A 17,556-nucleotide genomic window follows, 5' to 3' on the forward strand; every position below is an offset into this window, starting at 1 on the left:
GTTCCTAGGGTATATTCCTATCTCTATGTGTCAGTTAGACAACATCAATCATTTTTTTCTTTTTTTTATTTAAAAATCTTGATTACCAATATGATTCTGATTAGGTTTCAGTCATATAAAGAACACCCCCCTTCACCAGTGCAACATTTCCGCCACCAATGTCCCAAATCTCCCTCCATCCCACCCCACCCCCACCTGTACTCTAGACAGGCTTTCCAGTTCCCTCATGCATTCACATGATTATGGTAGTTCTCAGTATAGTTATTTCTATAACTACACTCACCACTCTTTGTGGTGAGCTTCATGAAATGAGCTACAAGTTCCAGCCCTTCTCTCATGGTCTCTAAGGATTGTTGCAAAAATGACTTTTATTTTTCTTAAAACCTATAGATGAGTGAGACTATTCTGCATCTCTCTCTCTCCCTCTGACTTATTTTACTCAGCATGATAGATTCCATGTACATCCATGTATAGGAACATTTCATGACTTCATCTCTCCTGACGGCTGTATAATATTCCATTGTGTATATGTACCACAGTTTCTTTAGCCATTCGTCTGTTGAAGGGCATCTTGGTTGTTTCCAGAGCCTGGCTGTTGTGAATAGTGCTGCAATAAATATAGGTGTGAGGAAGGGGTTTTGTATTGTATTCTTGTGTTCTAGGGTAAATCCCTAGGAGTGGACTAGCTGGGTCAAATGGGAGTTATATTTCCAGTTTTGGGAGGAATTTCCATATCGCTTTCCATAGAGATTGGACTAGACAGCATTCCCACCAGCAGTGAATAAGAGTTCCTTTCTCTCCACATTCCCACCAGCACTGATTATTCTCATTCTTTGTGATGTGTGCCAGTCTCTGTGGTGTGAGATGGTATCTCATCGTTGTTTTGATTTGCATCTCCCTGATGATCAGTGATGAGGAGCATTTTTTCATGTGCCTTTTGGCCATTTGTATTTCTTTTTTATCAAAGTGTATATTTCTTCTTTCCATTTTTTGATGGGATTAGTTGTTTGTTTGTTTTTTTTGTAAAGTTCTGTGAGTTCCCTGTATATTTTGGATATTAGCCCCTTATCTGATGGGTGTTGGGTGAATAGTTTCTCCCATTCAGTGGGTGGCCCTTGTATCCTGGGCACTATTTTTTTAGGGTGCAGAAGCTTCTCAGCTTAATGTATTCCCATCTGTTATCTCTGCTTCCACTTGTTTGTATAGTGCAGTTTCCTCCTTGAAGATGCCTTTAGTCTCAATGACATGGAGTGTTTTACCTACGTGTTGTTCTATATACCTTATGGTATCAGGTGTGATATCAAGGTCTTTAATCCATTTGGATTTTACCTTCGTACATGATGTTAACTGGGAGTCTATGTTTGCTTTTTTGCAAGTGGCTAACCAGTTTTGCCAGCACCACTTGTTGAAGAGGTTTTCCCTGCTCCACTTAGGATTTCTTGCTCCTTTATCAAAGATTAGGCGATTGTATGTGTGGGGAACATTGTCTGAGAACTCAAGCCTATTCCACTGATCTGAGGGTCTGTCTTAATTCCAATATCATGCTTTTTTGATAACTATTGCTTTGTAGTACAGTTTAAAGTTGGGAAAAGTTATTCCTCCCATTTTCCTTTTCCCGAGGAGTGCTTTAGCTATTCGTGGGTGTTTATTGTTCCAGATGAACTTCATAAGTGTTTGATCCACTTCTTTGAAGAATGTCATGGGTATCTTTAGAGGGATCACATTAAATCTGTACAATGCTTTGGGGAGTATTTTAATGATGTTAATCCTTCCAATTTATGAGCAGGGTATGTGTTTCCCTTTCCGTGTGTCCTCTCTTATTTCTTGGAGTAGGGCTTTATAGTGTTCTTTGTATAGGTCCTTCATGTCTTTGGTCAAGTTGACTCAAAGATATTTGAGTTTGTGTGGCACTATTGTGAATGGGATTGCCTTCTTGACATCCATCTCTTCCCTATCATTATTAGTGTACAAAAAGGCCATATATTGTTGTGTGTTAATTTTGTAGCCTACCACCATGCTATATGAGTTTATTGTTTCTAGAAGCTTTTTGGTAGAGTCTTTAGGGTTTTCTAAGTAGAGTATCATGTCATTGCAAACGAGAGCTTAACTTCTTCCTTTCCTATCTGGATTCCCTTGATATATTTTTCTTGCCTGATTGCTATAGCAAGCACTTCCAGTACTATGTTGAAGAGGAGTGATGAGAGTGGACAGCCTTGACTTGTGCCAGAATTTGGAGGAAAGGCTTTTAGTTTTTCTTCATTGAGGATAATATTTGCCATTGGCTTGTGGTAGATGGCTTTAACCAGATTGAGAAAGGTTCCTTTCATTCCCATCTTGCTGAGAGTTTTGATGAAGAATGAGTGTTGGACCTTATCAAATGCTTTCTCTGTGTCTATTGATATAATCATGTGATTTTTATTTTTATTTTTGTTGATGTTGTGTATGATGTTGATAGATTTACGGATGTTAAGCCATCCTTGCATTCCTGGAATGAAACCTACTTGGTCGTAGTGGATAATCTTCTTAATGAGACATTGAATCCTATTTGCCAGGATTTTGTTGACGATCTTTGCATCTGCATTCATCAGGGATATTGGTCTGTAATTTTCTTTTTTGGCAGCATCTCTGTCTGGCTTTGATATCAAGGCAATGTTGGCTTTATAAAAGCTGTTTGGGAGTGTTCCCATTTTTTCAATTTCATGGAAGAGCCTGGTTAGGATTGGTAGTAGCTCCTCTTGAAAGGTTTGAAAGAATTCATTAGTAAATCCATCTGAGCCTGGTCTTTTCTTTTTTGAGCAGATGTTTGATTGCAGTTTTTATTTCCTCAATAGTGATGGGGGTGCTTAGATATGCTACATCCTCCTTACTTAAGTGTGGAGGGTTATAAGTGTACAAGAATTTATACTTTTCTTCTAGGTTCTCATGTTTAGTAGCATAAAGTTTCTCAAAGTAGTCTCTGATTACCCTTTAGATCTCTGCAATATCTGTTTTGATTCCTCCTTTTTATTTCTAGTACAGGTTATCAGGTTTCTCCCTCTCTCTTTTATTTATTTATTTTTTTGGCCACACCCATTTGATGATCGGGGTTACTCCTGGCTAAGTGCTCAGAGATTGGCCCTGGCTTGGGGGGGCCAGATGGGACGCCGGGGGGATAGTACCGTGGTCCTTCCTTGACTAGAGCTTGCAAGACAGACTCCTTACCTCTAGCGCCACCTCGCTGGCCCCTCTTTATCTCTTACTTTGTGAGTTTTGCCATGGTCTATCAATCTTGGTTTTTTTTGTTTTTTTTTTTCGAAGAACCAACTTCTGCTTTCGTTGATCTTTCGGATTGCTTTTTGGGTTTCAACTTCGTTGATTTCTGCTCTCAGCTTTGTTTTTTCCTTCAGTCTCCCTATTTTTGGTTACTTTTGTTGAGCACTTTCTAATTCTATGAGCTGCGTCATTAAGCTATTCAGTTATGCCCCTTCTTCCTTCCTGATGTGTGCTTGTAAAGCTATAAATTTTCCTCTCAGGACCGCTTTTGCTGTGTCCCATAGATTTTGACAGTTTGTGTCTTCATTATCATTTGTTTCCAGAAAAGTTTTGATTTCATCTTGGACCCACTGGTTGTTCAGTACCATGCTGTTTAATTTCCAATTGTTAAAGTTTTTCTTTGGTGTGTCTTTGTAGTTCACATCTAATTTCAGAGCCTTGTGGTCAGCAAAGGTAGCCTGCAAGATTTCTATCCTCTTGATTTTATGAAGGTATGTTTTATGTGTCAGCATGTAGTCTATCCTGGAGAATGACCCATATACATTGGAGAAGAATGTGTATCCAGGTTTTTTGGGGTGGAGTATCCTATATATATCTACTACTCCTCTTTCTTCCATTACTTTTTTCATGTGTTTGTTGGGTTTCAGTATGGTTAACCTATCAAGTGTTGACAGGGCTGTGTTGAGGTCTCCCACAATTATTCTGTTATTATTGATGTCTTCTTTCAGATTTGTCGGTAATTCTATTAGATAATATGCTGATCTCTCATTGGGTACATATGTGTTTAATAGTCTGATATCTTCCTGTTTCACATATCCCTTGATTAACACATAGTGTCCATATTTGTCCCATACAAATTTTCTGAGTATAAAGTTGGTTTCATCAGATATTAATATGGCCACCCCAGCTTTTTTTTTTTAAATTATGAAAGTTTTTAATGAAAAATATTTTAAAATTAGCTTTTAAACAAAAACAAATTAAAATTAAGCATAATATAGAACAATATTGGTGGATTCTTAAACAAGATATAAAACCTCAAATTCAAGAAATTTAGCATCATAAAAAAGCAATCATAATGAAATAAAGATACTAAGATAGACAACCTTCTGGGAGAAAATACTTCAAGTTAATATGACAGAGAATTAGTATTTATAATTTATGTTAAACTTCCATAAATGCTAACAAATGTACAATAGAGAAAATAGGTCAAGCATATGAATAATGCCATTCAATGAAATTTCATGATGATCAAAAAGAGGACTTACAAGTGACACAAAATCTTAAAGTATTTGATGGTATTTAATAAAAAAAGATGGCATTCACTGTATGACACTAGAAGAAAAAAGAAAGAGCAGAGAGACCATCATAATTGTAAGAAAGAAGAACTTTTTCTTGGAATCAGGACAACTTTCTCATAATATTACCCCCATTTTACCTAACTACATTCTGGGAAGAATCCAATTTGAGATTTCATTTTTATTCAGGTAACAGGAGTTGATATTCTTTTATGATGTTTATGGAGTGCTTCAATTAATGTTTTAGTGAACCAAAATAGTTTTATTTAGAGAAATATGAGGGGAGATAAAGGGGTGGGGTGGGAGACAAATATTCAGAGAGAATATAGGCTTCTGTAGAGAGAAATAAGGTGCGAGTCCATATATCCAGTTGAGATGCATGTGCATCTCCATGATAAAAATTTTATCTATTTTATTAATTAAATTTTTGTTTTGGTTTTAGCCATACTTGGTGGTGCTCTCATGATTTACTTCTGGCTCTGTGCTCAGGGATCAATCCTGGCTCAGGAGACTAAATAGGGGTGCTGGGGATTGAACCCAGGTTGGCCACATACAAGGCAAATCCCTTATCAACTATACAGTCTATCTAGCCTAGATCTTATTGATTTTAAGGTCTTATAATAATATTTTATTTATTTATTCAAATTATATAAATATTTAACCATTTGGAAAAAGTTTAGTGTGTAGCATCTTCTATTAAGGTATGGAGAAGTCTGTAAGCAGTAAAGTTAGTTTTATAAACCACTTTTTTTTTTTTTAAAGCCAAGAGATACCTCTTCTTTATTTCACAGTACTAACAGGTCAATAGGAGCACAGCAATTTTGAGATGAAATCGGAGTAGAAGTTTACCAACATAAATGATGAAAACAACAGAAGAGAAAGTTTAGTTCCAAATAGCAACAAACAGTTTAGTAAATTCTCAAACAAGGACATTAATTAAACCATTTTGATATAATACAAGCAATATAAAACGACTTTGTTATGTGACTGCTAAGGGACCTGCTTGAAAGGTAAAGGGTACATTCTGCTACATTGGTAGCAGAAAGGTAACACTAGGATTAGGACTGAGATGGGATTGGATGCCTGAAACAACTGTATTATGAACAATTCTATACATCACTGTATAATGTATAAACATTACTGTGCTGTAATTATAAAAAATAGATGCAGATACATACATACAACACATGTTAAATCTACTCTCTCTCTCTCTCTCTCTCTTGGTTTTTTTTTTAATATAAATTTTTATTTTGATCATAGTGGCTTACATATTGTTGACAATAATATTTTAGGTACATATTTACATAAAATCAGGGGGGATTCCCATCTCCAAATTGTCATCCCTACGCCTCCGTTTCTATCCTACCTCCCTTTTCCTTTTCCCTCACCCCAGGGCGGCTAGAATATGTGGTCCCCTCTGTATCTAACCCACTACTTAGTAGTCTTGCACCTGTTTGGTCTTGATGCCTCCCTTATTTCCCCCTCTAACTGGAGTCAGGACTTGGCCACCCCAGCTTTTTTAATGGTGTTGTTTGATTGGATGATTTTCCTCCAACCTTTGATTTTGAGTCTATGTTTGTTCTGACTATTCAGATGTGTTTCTTGTAGGCAGCAGAAGGTTGGATTCATCTTTTGGACCCATTTTGCCACTCTGTGACTTTTAGTTGAATTTAGTCCATTGACATTGAGGGAGATGGTTGTCATAGATTTAATGTTATCTTTATAGATAAGTTTGCTGTGTTTGTTGGTGTCTCTTGTCTTAAAGTAGACCATTCAGTTTTTCCTTTAAAGCTGATTTTTCATCTGTGAAGTTTCTGAGCTGTTGTTTATTCATGAAACTATGTATCGTTCCTTCAAACTTGAACGTGAGTCAGGCTGGGTGCAGTATTCTTGGTGAGGCACCTATTTCATTCAGTCTTGTGACAGTATCCCACCATTGTCTTCTAGCCTTGAGAGTTTCTTGTGATATTACTGCTGTAAGTCTTAGGGATGCTCCTTTGGATGTAATTTCCCTTTTTGATCTTGCTGCTTTCAGTATTCTATCTGTATCTGTGGGATTTGTCATCATAACGAGGATGTGTCTTGGGGTGTTTTTCTTTGGGTCTCTTTTAGCTGGTACTCTTTGGGCATGCAGGATTTGATTGCATGTAGTCTTTAACTCTGGGAGTATGTCTTTGATGATGTCTTTGACAGTTGATTCTTCCTGGAGATCTCCTACCTGAGCCTCTGGGACTCCAATGATTCTTACATTGTTTCTGTTGAGTTTATCAAAGACTTCTATTTTCATCTGTTCACATTCCTTGATTACTTTTTCCATTGCCTGATCATTTGTCTTAAGGTTTTTTTTTCCAATTTCCTTTGCTGTGTTGAATTTTTCTGCATCTCATCTTTCAGCATGCCGATTCTGTCCTCAACTGCTGTTACCCTGCTGCCAAGGCCATCCACTGAGGTTTTCAGTTGAGCTACTGTGTTTTTCAGATCTGTTATTTCAGTTTGGAGTTTTCTGATTTCTGTCTTTGTGTTCTGTTCAGATCGATCTATGCTTTCTTTGAGTTCTACAAACATCTTCCATATTTCTATTTTAAGTTTCTTATTCGAGAGGTTAATCAGAAGGTTGGAATTTTTTTAGGTCATCCACTCTATTGTCTTCATTCTCTGTGCATGGTGTTTGCCTGTGAGATTTCCCCATTGTCACGCTTGTAGTGTGTTTTTCCTGCATGTCGTTGGGGTTCATTGGTTAGAAAGAGTGCTCCGCTTCACTTCGTGGTCGTGCTCATCTGGAGCCGCTGGGAGAGCTATTTTTCTGGGCTCTTTTCAGCCCACTCCCAAGAGGTTCAGGAGACAGGACAGTGGAAAAACACGCACGGGCAACACTTACAGTTTCTCACAGTCGGGAACCACTGGGCGGGCGTAGATTGACAATTTCAATCTTATTTTCAAGAGCTGGGATTACATTTTTCATCACTGAAATTAAAATTTTCCCTTAGAAAATAAAGATGGGTGAGTCAATCATATATAATCACCTAAGAATAAGTAGTTCTCTGTACTTCTGCGACTCTGCAGCAAGGATAGAATTGAATATGTTATCTGATTAGAGTTGTGAATTAATATCTATATTTATATTTTAATCATGTTAATGATTAATGTCATTAATTTGGAATTAACTATTTTTTAGAATTATTTATTTGAGAAATATACTGACAGAATCATATACTCCCTACTCTCTTCCTTTCATTTGAGTTATGTGTTTTCTGATTTTTTATTTCTTTCTTTAGTGTTTATACGTGTGAGCAATCTGTAGATTTATCTTTAAAATAAAAGATATTCTTAGGAAAAACTAATCAAGATAAATAAACCACAATTATATTTTAATAGTATGTTTATAATATTTGAGACTTAATATTCCAATTTAATTAATGTGATAATATTAATATCATAATATTAATATTGTTATATTTGTAACATAATATGTAAGTTTTCAGCATAGTCATTGATTAAAGAGGGAATGTCAGTCAGTTTGATCTACTAGTTTTGCTGCCTGTCCACATGTTTGTTCTTTAATCAGCGCAACTAATTTTAGGCTTTTGCTTCCATAGTTCCCAAGTACAAAGTACAAATTCTTTCTTATGCATAATAGGAAAGAAATTTTTTATGCTTTATACTTTTAATTTCTATAAAACTTAGAACATTTTGCAGAGGTGAAAATATTTTCATAATCATTAAAATATTACTAAGGACTCAGATTTTGCCATATCCTTATCCAAACAACCACTACAATATACAATAGAGTTATATTTGGTCCTTTCTCTTTCATTTCCACTTAAGAAGGCATTTAAATAGACAGTAAGATTCAAAAGGAATTGAATTCTATATATGCAATTTCATACACGAATTCATTCATGGTGGGGATGACTTGGTGATTTAGAGAACATTTAGATTTTTGAATGAACAGAAGGTCTAATTTCTGCATCATTAACTTATCCTATGAATTTTAAATTTGACCAATTGAATGACTACTCCCAAATCAGTTTAATTTTTTTGGATAATAAATGGTTGCAATTCATGTTTATATCCACTTTTCAGACTGAAAGTTTTAAGTGCTAAATCCTAGTATTCATTATGACCAGTGAACAGATGTGATTTTGAAGGTTTTGCTAAATTTTCTGATGATACTGCAAAATAGAAGGTGATCACATTTTATTTAATATTAGAATTTAACTAAAGTATTAAAATGGCTATAAAATAACAGAGATAAAACATTAAAATGTATTATTTCAGGTTTTATATGTCACTTATTCAATTACTATTATATATTATTTCTGTTCTTAAAAGTTACATACAAGATTGAAATTGTAACTATTATGGATTTAAATACATATATTTTCTAGGTAATATGTTCATTTAAACAAAATAAATTTTATTTTTGAGCTCATGTCTTCATACAAAAAGGAACATAATTGTTAAGTTGTGTTAAAATTCAATTTTATTAACATTTTGAAAAGGTAAATTACTATCGTTACTAAAGCGGTACTAAACATCATATTTACTCCTTTGTCTATTGACTTCCATATTGAATAACATAGTTTGCCTTTTATGATTAATAAGTCTAGGCAACTTGAATATTGCAACTCCACACATTAACTAGAAATTAGATAACTAAATCAGTAACAAATAGAATATATGGATTTGTAAAGTGAAATTTCTTGTTAATATTCCAAAGCTGTCTTTCTCTTCCTTCACTCTAGAAATTTTTAAATGTCTCCTTTTGCCTTAATGTCTTAGTATAACTTCTGTTAGTGAATTTTAATATAGTATTGCAGTAATTATGCATCTGAATAAATAACTGACAGTATCTTAATTCTAACACTAAAAGATTCATCTGCATTAACAATGAGAAGGAAATTTATATCTCTAGATTTTAATACTGAACAAAAATACAAAATGAGAATATAAAGATACTCTACTCACATTTGCTGTCATGGAAACCACTAAGGTCTTTCTGTAATTTCCTTTGATATCGTTGCTTTTGTTAAGAATCTTTCACTTTTTTGCATGTAGTTGACCAGTTTTCCCAACACTTCTTGTTATAGAACTTTCCTTGCTCTGTTCTACATCATATTTATTTTTTCTTTATCAAATGTTCATTCATTATATACCTGATGGTCAGTGTTTATTCCATAGATCTGAGGACCTGATCAATACCATGTTGTTTTAATGATTACTGTTTTATAATATAATTTGAAATCTGGGAAAGTGATGCCTTCCATCTTCTCTTCCCCAAGGATTGTTTTAATTATTTATGGAGGGTTATTTTTCCATATGAAGTTAAGAAGTGTTTTTGAAATTTGTCATATGTATGCTTATAAGACTTGCATTAAAAAAGTACAATACTTTGGGAAAAAGTGTCATTGTAATGTTTGTCAATTTTCCCAACCATTAACAGCGTTTGTGTTTCCATTTTCATGTGTTCTTTTTTATTTTTGAAAGAAGTGTTTTGTAGTTTTGTTTCTATATGTCTTTCATTTATTTAGTTAAGTTGATTCCAAGATACTTGATTTTCTGAGGCAAAGCTGCGAGTGGGATTTTTAAAAATTATTAGTAAACCATTGTAATTTATAAAGCTCTCCATAATTATATTTTAAACATATAATGTTTCAGGACCAATCCACTAAATATGTCAACTTCCTCCCACCAATATTCCCAGAATCCATCACATACAACCATCACCACCACCCCCTCTACCTGCCATCATAGCAACCACATTTTTTAGTGTAGTTGTTAAAGTTTGGATCTAAAGATTTCATTATTGTTAATTCTGGCTTGAATATTTAATTCTGTCCTTTCTTAACACCTCCAATTTGCCTGAGACCCCTGATCCCTGTCTCCCACCAATTTTATGTGACTTTATCTACTCCTACTCAATTTCTTTCATTCTCCTCACTATATTCTGGGGCCTAGAGTTTTCTCAACTTCCCCTTTTATGCCATCGCATTTTTATGTAGTTAATCTAAATACCATATATAAGTGTATTACTTATAATACCTGTTATATTATTTTGTGTTTATCCTTCTTCTTGCTTCATTTAACATAATATCTACCAGTTTCATCTATATTGCAGCAGTTTACATGATGCCATCATTCCTTGTTGCTATGTAGTATTATATATATGCATCACATTTTCATGATCCACTTGTCTATTGTTGGGCATGTAGGTTAATTCCAACTCTTAGCTCTGCAGTGAATGGTGGTATATATACATCCTTTTAGATAAGTGTTTTGTTGCTGTTGTTCTGGGGATTTCTGGGTTACAAGACAATTCAATTATGACTTTATTGAGAACACTCCATACTATTTTCAGTAGGGGATGGACCAGTCAGCAATCCCACCAGCAGTCAATGAGAGTTCCTTTTTTTTCCTCATGGGAGTTTTTGAAAGTAACACTTTCTTCTCTTTTAGTATTTATATGTAGGAACATCATGGACTTTTTGTGAATATTAATTTTGTATTCTTACATTTTACAATAGAGCTCTGTGTTTATAGAAGAGTTTTTGCAGTTTCAAAGAAAAATTGATTAAAGAACTTTATATCAGACCTGAATTCATAAGGTAGATAGAATGAAACATAGGCAGAACTCCTCATGACATTGGAACATTTTCACAGATGAAACACCACGGACCAAACTAGTGGAAGCAAAGATACACAAGTTGCACTACATTAAATTAAGAAGCTTCTGAACCTCAGTAAATAGTGACTAGGATACAGAGTGGCCATGAATGGCAGAAATTATTCACCCAGCATATAGATCATATAGGCTTAATATCTAAAATATATAAGACACTGGTAGAGCTTAACAAGAAATAAACAAAACAAGATTCTAGAAACAATAGACTTGTATAGCAAAGTGTCAGACTATAATGCCCTGCCAAATCAGTGGGATTATTATAAACAAATAATGCTAGAAGAAATAAACATTATTAAAACAATTCCACTCACGATAGTGCCACAGAATCTCAAATACCTTGGAATCAACTTAACTAAAGAGGTGAAAAAACTATACAAAGAAAACTACAAAACACTACTTCAAGAAATAAAAAGAGAGCTCAAGGAAATTGAGACACATACCCTGTTCATGGATTGGGAGGAAAAAGTCATTAAAATGGCAATATTCCTCAAAGCATTCTACAAATTTTGTGCAATTCCTCTAAGGACACCAATGACCTTCTTCAAAGAAGTTGGTCAAACACTCCTGAAATTCATATGGAACAATAACTACCCATGAATAGCAAATGGAACCCTTAGGGAAAAGAAGATGGGTGGCATCACCTCTGCTACTTTAAATTGTATTCAAAGCAAAATTCATTGAAACTGCATGGTGCTAGAACAAAGCAGACACTCAGAACATTGAAAGAGACTTGAGTATTTAGAAATGTTCCTCAGATATACAAAAAATTAATCTTTGATAAGGTGATAAGAAACAAAAACAATGATTAAGGAAAGCCTCTTTAATAAGTTGTATTGACACAGCTGGTCAGCCAGATGCAGAAAAAGCAAACTTTGACCTCCATTTAACCCAGGCACAAAGATCAAATCCAAATGGATTAGAAAATGTTAATATTAGGCCTATAACCCTAAGGTATATAGTAGACTATGTAGGTAACACTCCATGACCTTAAGACTAAAGGCTTCTTCAAGGAGGAAACACCACTGTCTAAACAAGTGGAAGCAGAGATAAACAAATGGGACTACAGTAAGCCAAGAAGCTTCTGTGCCTAAAAGAAAACAAAAACTAGCATACAAAGGCCACCCATGGAATGGGAAAAATTATTCACCCAATACCCATCAGATAAGGGGCTGATATCTAAGATATACAATGTACTGACTGACAGAACTTAAAGAAAAACAACCTAACCCCACCTAAAATGAGGAGAAGGAATGAACGTATTTCCTAAAAGAAGAAATACAGATGGCCAAAAGCCACATAAAAAAAATGGTACACATGGGCTCGGAGAGATAGGACAGCGGTATTTGCCTTGCAAGCAGCCGATCCAGGACCAAAGGTGGTTGGTTTGAATCCTGGTGTCCCATATGGTCTCCCGTGCCTGCCAGGAGCTATTTCTGAGCAGACAGCCAGGAGTAACCCCTGAGCACTGCCAGGTGTGGCCCAACCCCCCCCCCCAAATAAAAGGTACACATTACTAATCAACAGGGAGATGTTAATCATAACATATATGATGTATCATCTCAGATCATAGAAAGTAGCAGACAACACAAAAACAGGATCAATCAGTGTTGGCTTTGATGGATGTAGAAAGGATCTCTCATTCACTAATGGTTGAAATGCCATATATTACTGTCTCTCAGAAAACTGGAAATTGGCCTCCTAGATGATCCAGCAATACCTCTACTACTAGGGATATAACCTATTAACACAAAAACACAATACAAAAATGCCCTCTGCATGCCTATGTTCATTGTAGCATTATTTATAATAGCCAGACTAGGAAACTACCAGATGCTCGACAACATATGAATGGTTTAATAAACCATTAATGGGGCCGGAGCTATAGGGAAGTGGTAGGCACTTACCTTGCACGAGGGTGATCCAGGGCAACCTCGATTCAATCCCCGGCATCCCATATGGTCCCCCACGCCAGGAATGATTTCTGAGTGCATAGCCTGGAGTAACCCCTGAGCATTGCTGGGTGTGGCCCCAAAACAAACAAAAAAAGTACACAATGGAATACTTTGCAGTTGTCAGGAAAAATCAAATTATGAAATTTTTCTATCCATGGATGGACATAGAAACTATTATGCTGAGTGAAATGAATCAGAGGAAGAGAGATAGACATAGAATAGTCTCACTCATCTGTGGGATTTAAGGGGGAAATAAAACAGATGAGTACTAATACCCAGAGACAATAGAAAGGATGTCTAGAGGAATCCCACAAGCCATGAAGTTTGCCACAAAGAGTTTTGAGTACAGTCAGAGAAATAACTACAGCAGTAACTATCATGACATTTTTGTGAGTGAAAGAAGTAGAATGCGTGTCTCAAAGGCAGGCAGGGGTTGGAGTAGGAGGGAGGTGGGGGGCATTGGTGGCTGGGAGATTGCACGGGTAAGGGGGTGTACTTTAGTGATTGAAACCCAACTACAAACATGTATAAACATGGTGCTTAAATAAAGATATTTTTAAAATACAAATAACAGAGGTAAAGAAAAAGAAAAATAAAACATCAAACCCCATTAAAAATTGGAAGAGGAGATGAAAACTCCTCAGAGATATACAGATGGCGAAACAGTACATGGAAAAATCCTCTATCATTAGTTATCAGTGACATCCAAATAAAAAAACAAGGAGATATCTCACTCCAAAAAACTGGTGTACATTCAAAATAAGTAGAACATCAAGTGTTGGTGCATATGTGGAGAGGTAAGGACTCTCATTCACAGTTGTTCGGAATGTCCACTGGACCAACCTTTTTGGAAAAAAATATAAATATTCCTTAAAAATTGACCATGGATTGGGCATCCATATGACCCAGCAATACAACACCTAAGTATATAGTCAGTGCCTCTCAATACAATGTAGAAATGCTCTCTATGCTCTTTTGTTCACTGCATCACCATTCACAAAAAACAGTATCTGGAAACAACCAAGTGCCCAAAACCAGATAGTAAATAAAGAACCATTCTACAGCTACATAGTGGGATACTTCATGACTGTAAAAAATGAATTCATATTATTCACTTATATATGAATGCATATGGAGGGTAATACAAAGAGAAATGAATCAGAGAAGAGGAATATACTTAAAATGGTCACATTCACTTGTGGACATAAAATAGACATATAGTATGGTATTAATAGCCAAAAACAATATATATGAAGGCTAAAAGGACATATCCATGGTCAAACCCTGGCCACAAATGGTGGAGGAGTACAGTTTGTACAGAGAAGGGACCATTATGGCAGTGACTGTTGGAAATGATCACGTTGGATAAGATAAGTGCTGAAAGGAAAGAGTGATATGCATGATACTTCTTCAGTACAAGTATTGCAAAAGAAAGAAAGAAAGAAAGAAAGAAAGAAAGAAAAGAAAGAAGGAAAGAAAAAAGAAAGAAAGAAAGAAGAAAAAAGAAAGAAAGAAAGAAAAAAGAAGAAAGAAAGAAAGAAAGAAAGAGGGAGGGAGGGAGGGAGGGAGGAAAAGAAAAGAAAGAAAAGAAAGAAAGAAAGAAGAAAGAAAAGAAAGAAAAGAAAAGAAGAAAGAGAAGGAAGAAAGAAAGAGAGAAAGAAAGAGAATAAAAAAGAAAAGAAGAAGAGAAAGAAGGAAAGAAGGAAGAAAGGAAGAAAGAAGAAAGAAAGAAAAGAAGAAAGAAAAGAAAGAGAAAGAAAGAAGAAAGAGAAGAGGAAGAAAGAAAGAAAGGGAGGGAAAGAAAGAAAGAGAAAGAAGAAAAAAAGAAAGAAAAGAAAGAGAAGAAAAGAAAGAAAGAAAGAAAGAAAGAAAGAAAGAAAAGAAAGAAGAAAGAAAGAAAGAAAGAAAGAAAGAAAGAAGAAGAAAGAAAGAAAGAAGAGAAAGAAAAAAGAAAGAAAGAGAGAAAGAAAGAGAAAGGGAGGGAAGGAGAAAGGGAGGAAGGAAGAGAAGAGAAAGAAAGAAGAAAGAAAGAAAGAAAAAGAAAAAAAAAGAAAGAAAGAAAGAAAGAAAGAAAGAAAGAAAGAAAGAAAGAAAGAAAGAAAGAAAGAAAGAAAGAAAGAAAGAGAGAGAAAGAGTATAAAAATGTCCACCACATAGTCAGGTACCAGAAGGAAGGAAGGAAGGAAGGAAGGAAGGAAGGAAGGAAGGAAGGAAGGAAGGAAGGGAGGGAGGGAAGGATAGAGAGAGAAGAAAGAAAGAAAAAAAGAAAGAAAGAAAAAAGAAAGAAAGGAAGGAAGGAAGAAAGAAAGAAAGAAAGAAGAGAAAGAAAGAAAAGAAACAAAAATAGAAAGAAAGAAAGAAAAGAAAGAAAGAAGAAAGAAAGAAAGAAAGAAAGAAAGAAAGAAAGAGGGAGGGAGGGAGGGAGGAAGGAAGGAAGGGAGAGAGAGAGAGAGAGAAAGAAAGAAAGAAAGAAAGAGAAAGAAAGAAAGAAAGAAAGAAAGAAAGAAAGAAAGAAAGAAAGAAAGAAAGAAAGAAAGAAAGAAAGAAAGAAGAAAGAAAGAAAGAAAAAGAAAGAGAAAGAGAAAGAAAGACAGAAAGAAAGAAAGAAAGAAAGAGAAAGAAAGAAAGAAAGAAAGAAAGAAAGAAAGAAAGAAAAGAGAAAGAAAGAAAGAAAGAAAGAAATAAAGAAATAAAGAAAGAAAGAAATAAAGAAAGAAAGACAGAAATAAAGAAAGACAGAAAGAAAGAAAGAAAGAAAGAGTATAAAAATGTCCACCACATAGTCCGGTACCAGAAAGGGAATGTGGCAAGGAAGGAAGAAGAATTAAGGATATTTTTGGCAGGAAATGTGCACTGGAAAAGGGTGGTGTACACTTCATGACTGAAAATCATGTCAACTCTGTAAAACAACGGAGTATTATGATGAAGGGTTTTCAACTTGTTCATTACTTCTAGAACCACAAAACCATCTAAATGCACACAAACACACACACACATACACACAGAATCTTTCATTATAAATCTGGAGGGGTAGTTTAATGTCAAAGGCTTGCACTTGATTTACACATGACAGACCTAGGTTCAATCCCAACATTCTATATAGTTCCCTAATACTGTTCAGAATGATTTTAAAAAAAATATTCAATATAACACTCTAATACTGAGTGTCTAGTTGCATATGTTAATATTGGTCTTATAATACAGGAAAATTGCAACATAGAGTATTAGTGACTAAGATATCCTGTTGTCATGAATAAAGTGAAATTTTACCTGCTTGCTGCAGTCTATTTACACTCCAGGTAGGAAGAACAATAAATGGCTATAAGTAACTTAATATTTATGTTAAACTTGTATTACTATTCGTCAGTGAACGATACCTCTAATTGTTCGTGTAACTATCACTAAGTATTAGTACCCGTTTTTTCTACATTATAGCAAGATTTTGTAATGTGTTAGCAATTGTAAATAAGATTTAAATTTTTGCTCATTGCGATTCAGTAGTTTGTTGTTCAAGTGCTAATGACATAGGCTAAATGAAAATGCATTCTCATCAGTGATAAAACATGTCTGTTTTATTTTATCAGTTAAGTGTACATTGTATTCTAATGAGGAACACAAAACAAAAGGCAATATTTAAACCAATATTCCAAAATTTTAATATTTTTCCTTTTGCTTTTTTGGGCTTGGACTAATTTTGTATAATAATTTATGTGAGAATCATGTGATTCTCATATAAGAATTACATGTATATTATTTACAAACAATAAGTAACCCTTAATCAGTAGTGGTTATGTGGATAAATTTATAGACTTTCAGTGTAATAGCAACTCTAAAATTTTGACATCATTTCCTGTTAATATACACTTCTGGAAACTATTTCTTAAGGATTTACTTATGAAATCTTAAGACATTAAAAAAGCATGACATAAATGAAATCAATAAGCACATGGATAGAAGAAGCAATATTTTAAATGGATGTCTAAAGGGATAAATTGCTAAAATCAGTGCAAACAAACATGACTGTTCTATTTTAAGGTGTATAGAATGCCTATCATTGTAGTTTCTACTTTTATCAAATATGTGTTTGATATAGTTGAAGAAATAAGTCATTTCTATAACAATATTTTCTCAAATGCCCTTCTTCTGAATCATACAGAATGATAAAGTTCTACAAATCTCTAACATTTTGTGTACAACAAAATATTGTTATACGCCATTAGAATTAAGACACTTATACCAGAATCAACTTTACATATATGATGCTTCTCATCAATTGTTTGATCATGAACTTATTTGTCCCACATTTTCATCCATTGGAAACTGCATATTTCTCGTGTCATATAGGTTTTAGCAATACTAATTCTCCAAGATTAAC

The 17,556-nt window shown here is 34.6% G+C and overlaps 1 protein-coding gene across 1 annotated transcript in view; it reads left to right on the forward strand.

The window, feature by feature from the left end:
- MMP16 (matrix metallopeptidase 16) overlaps window positions 1-17,556 on the forward strand; it is a 283,681-nt gene that overhangs the window by 110,129 nt on the left and 155,996 nt on the right. The window lies entirely within an intron of this gene.

This window comes from Suncus etruscus, chromosome 10, assembly GCF_024139225.1.
Source record: "Suncus etruscus isolate mSunEtr1 chromosome 10, mSunEtr1.pri.cur, whole genome shotgun sequence".
NCBI classification, from domain to species: Eukaryota; Metazoa; Chordata; class Mammalia; order Eulipotyphla; family Soricidae; genus Suncus; species Suncus etruscus.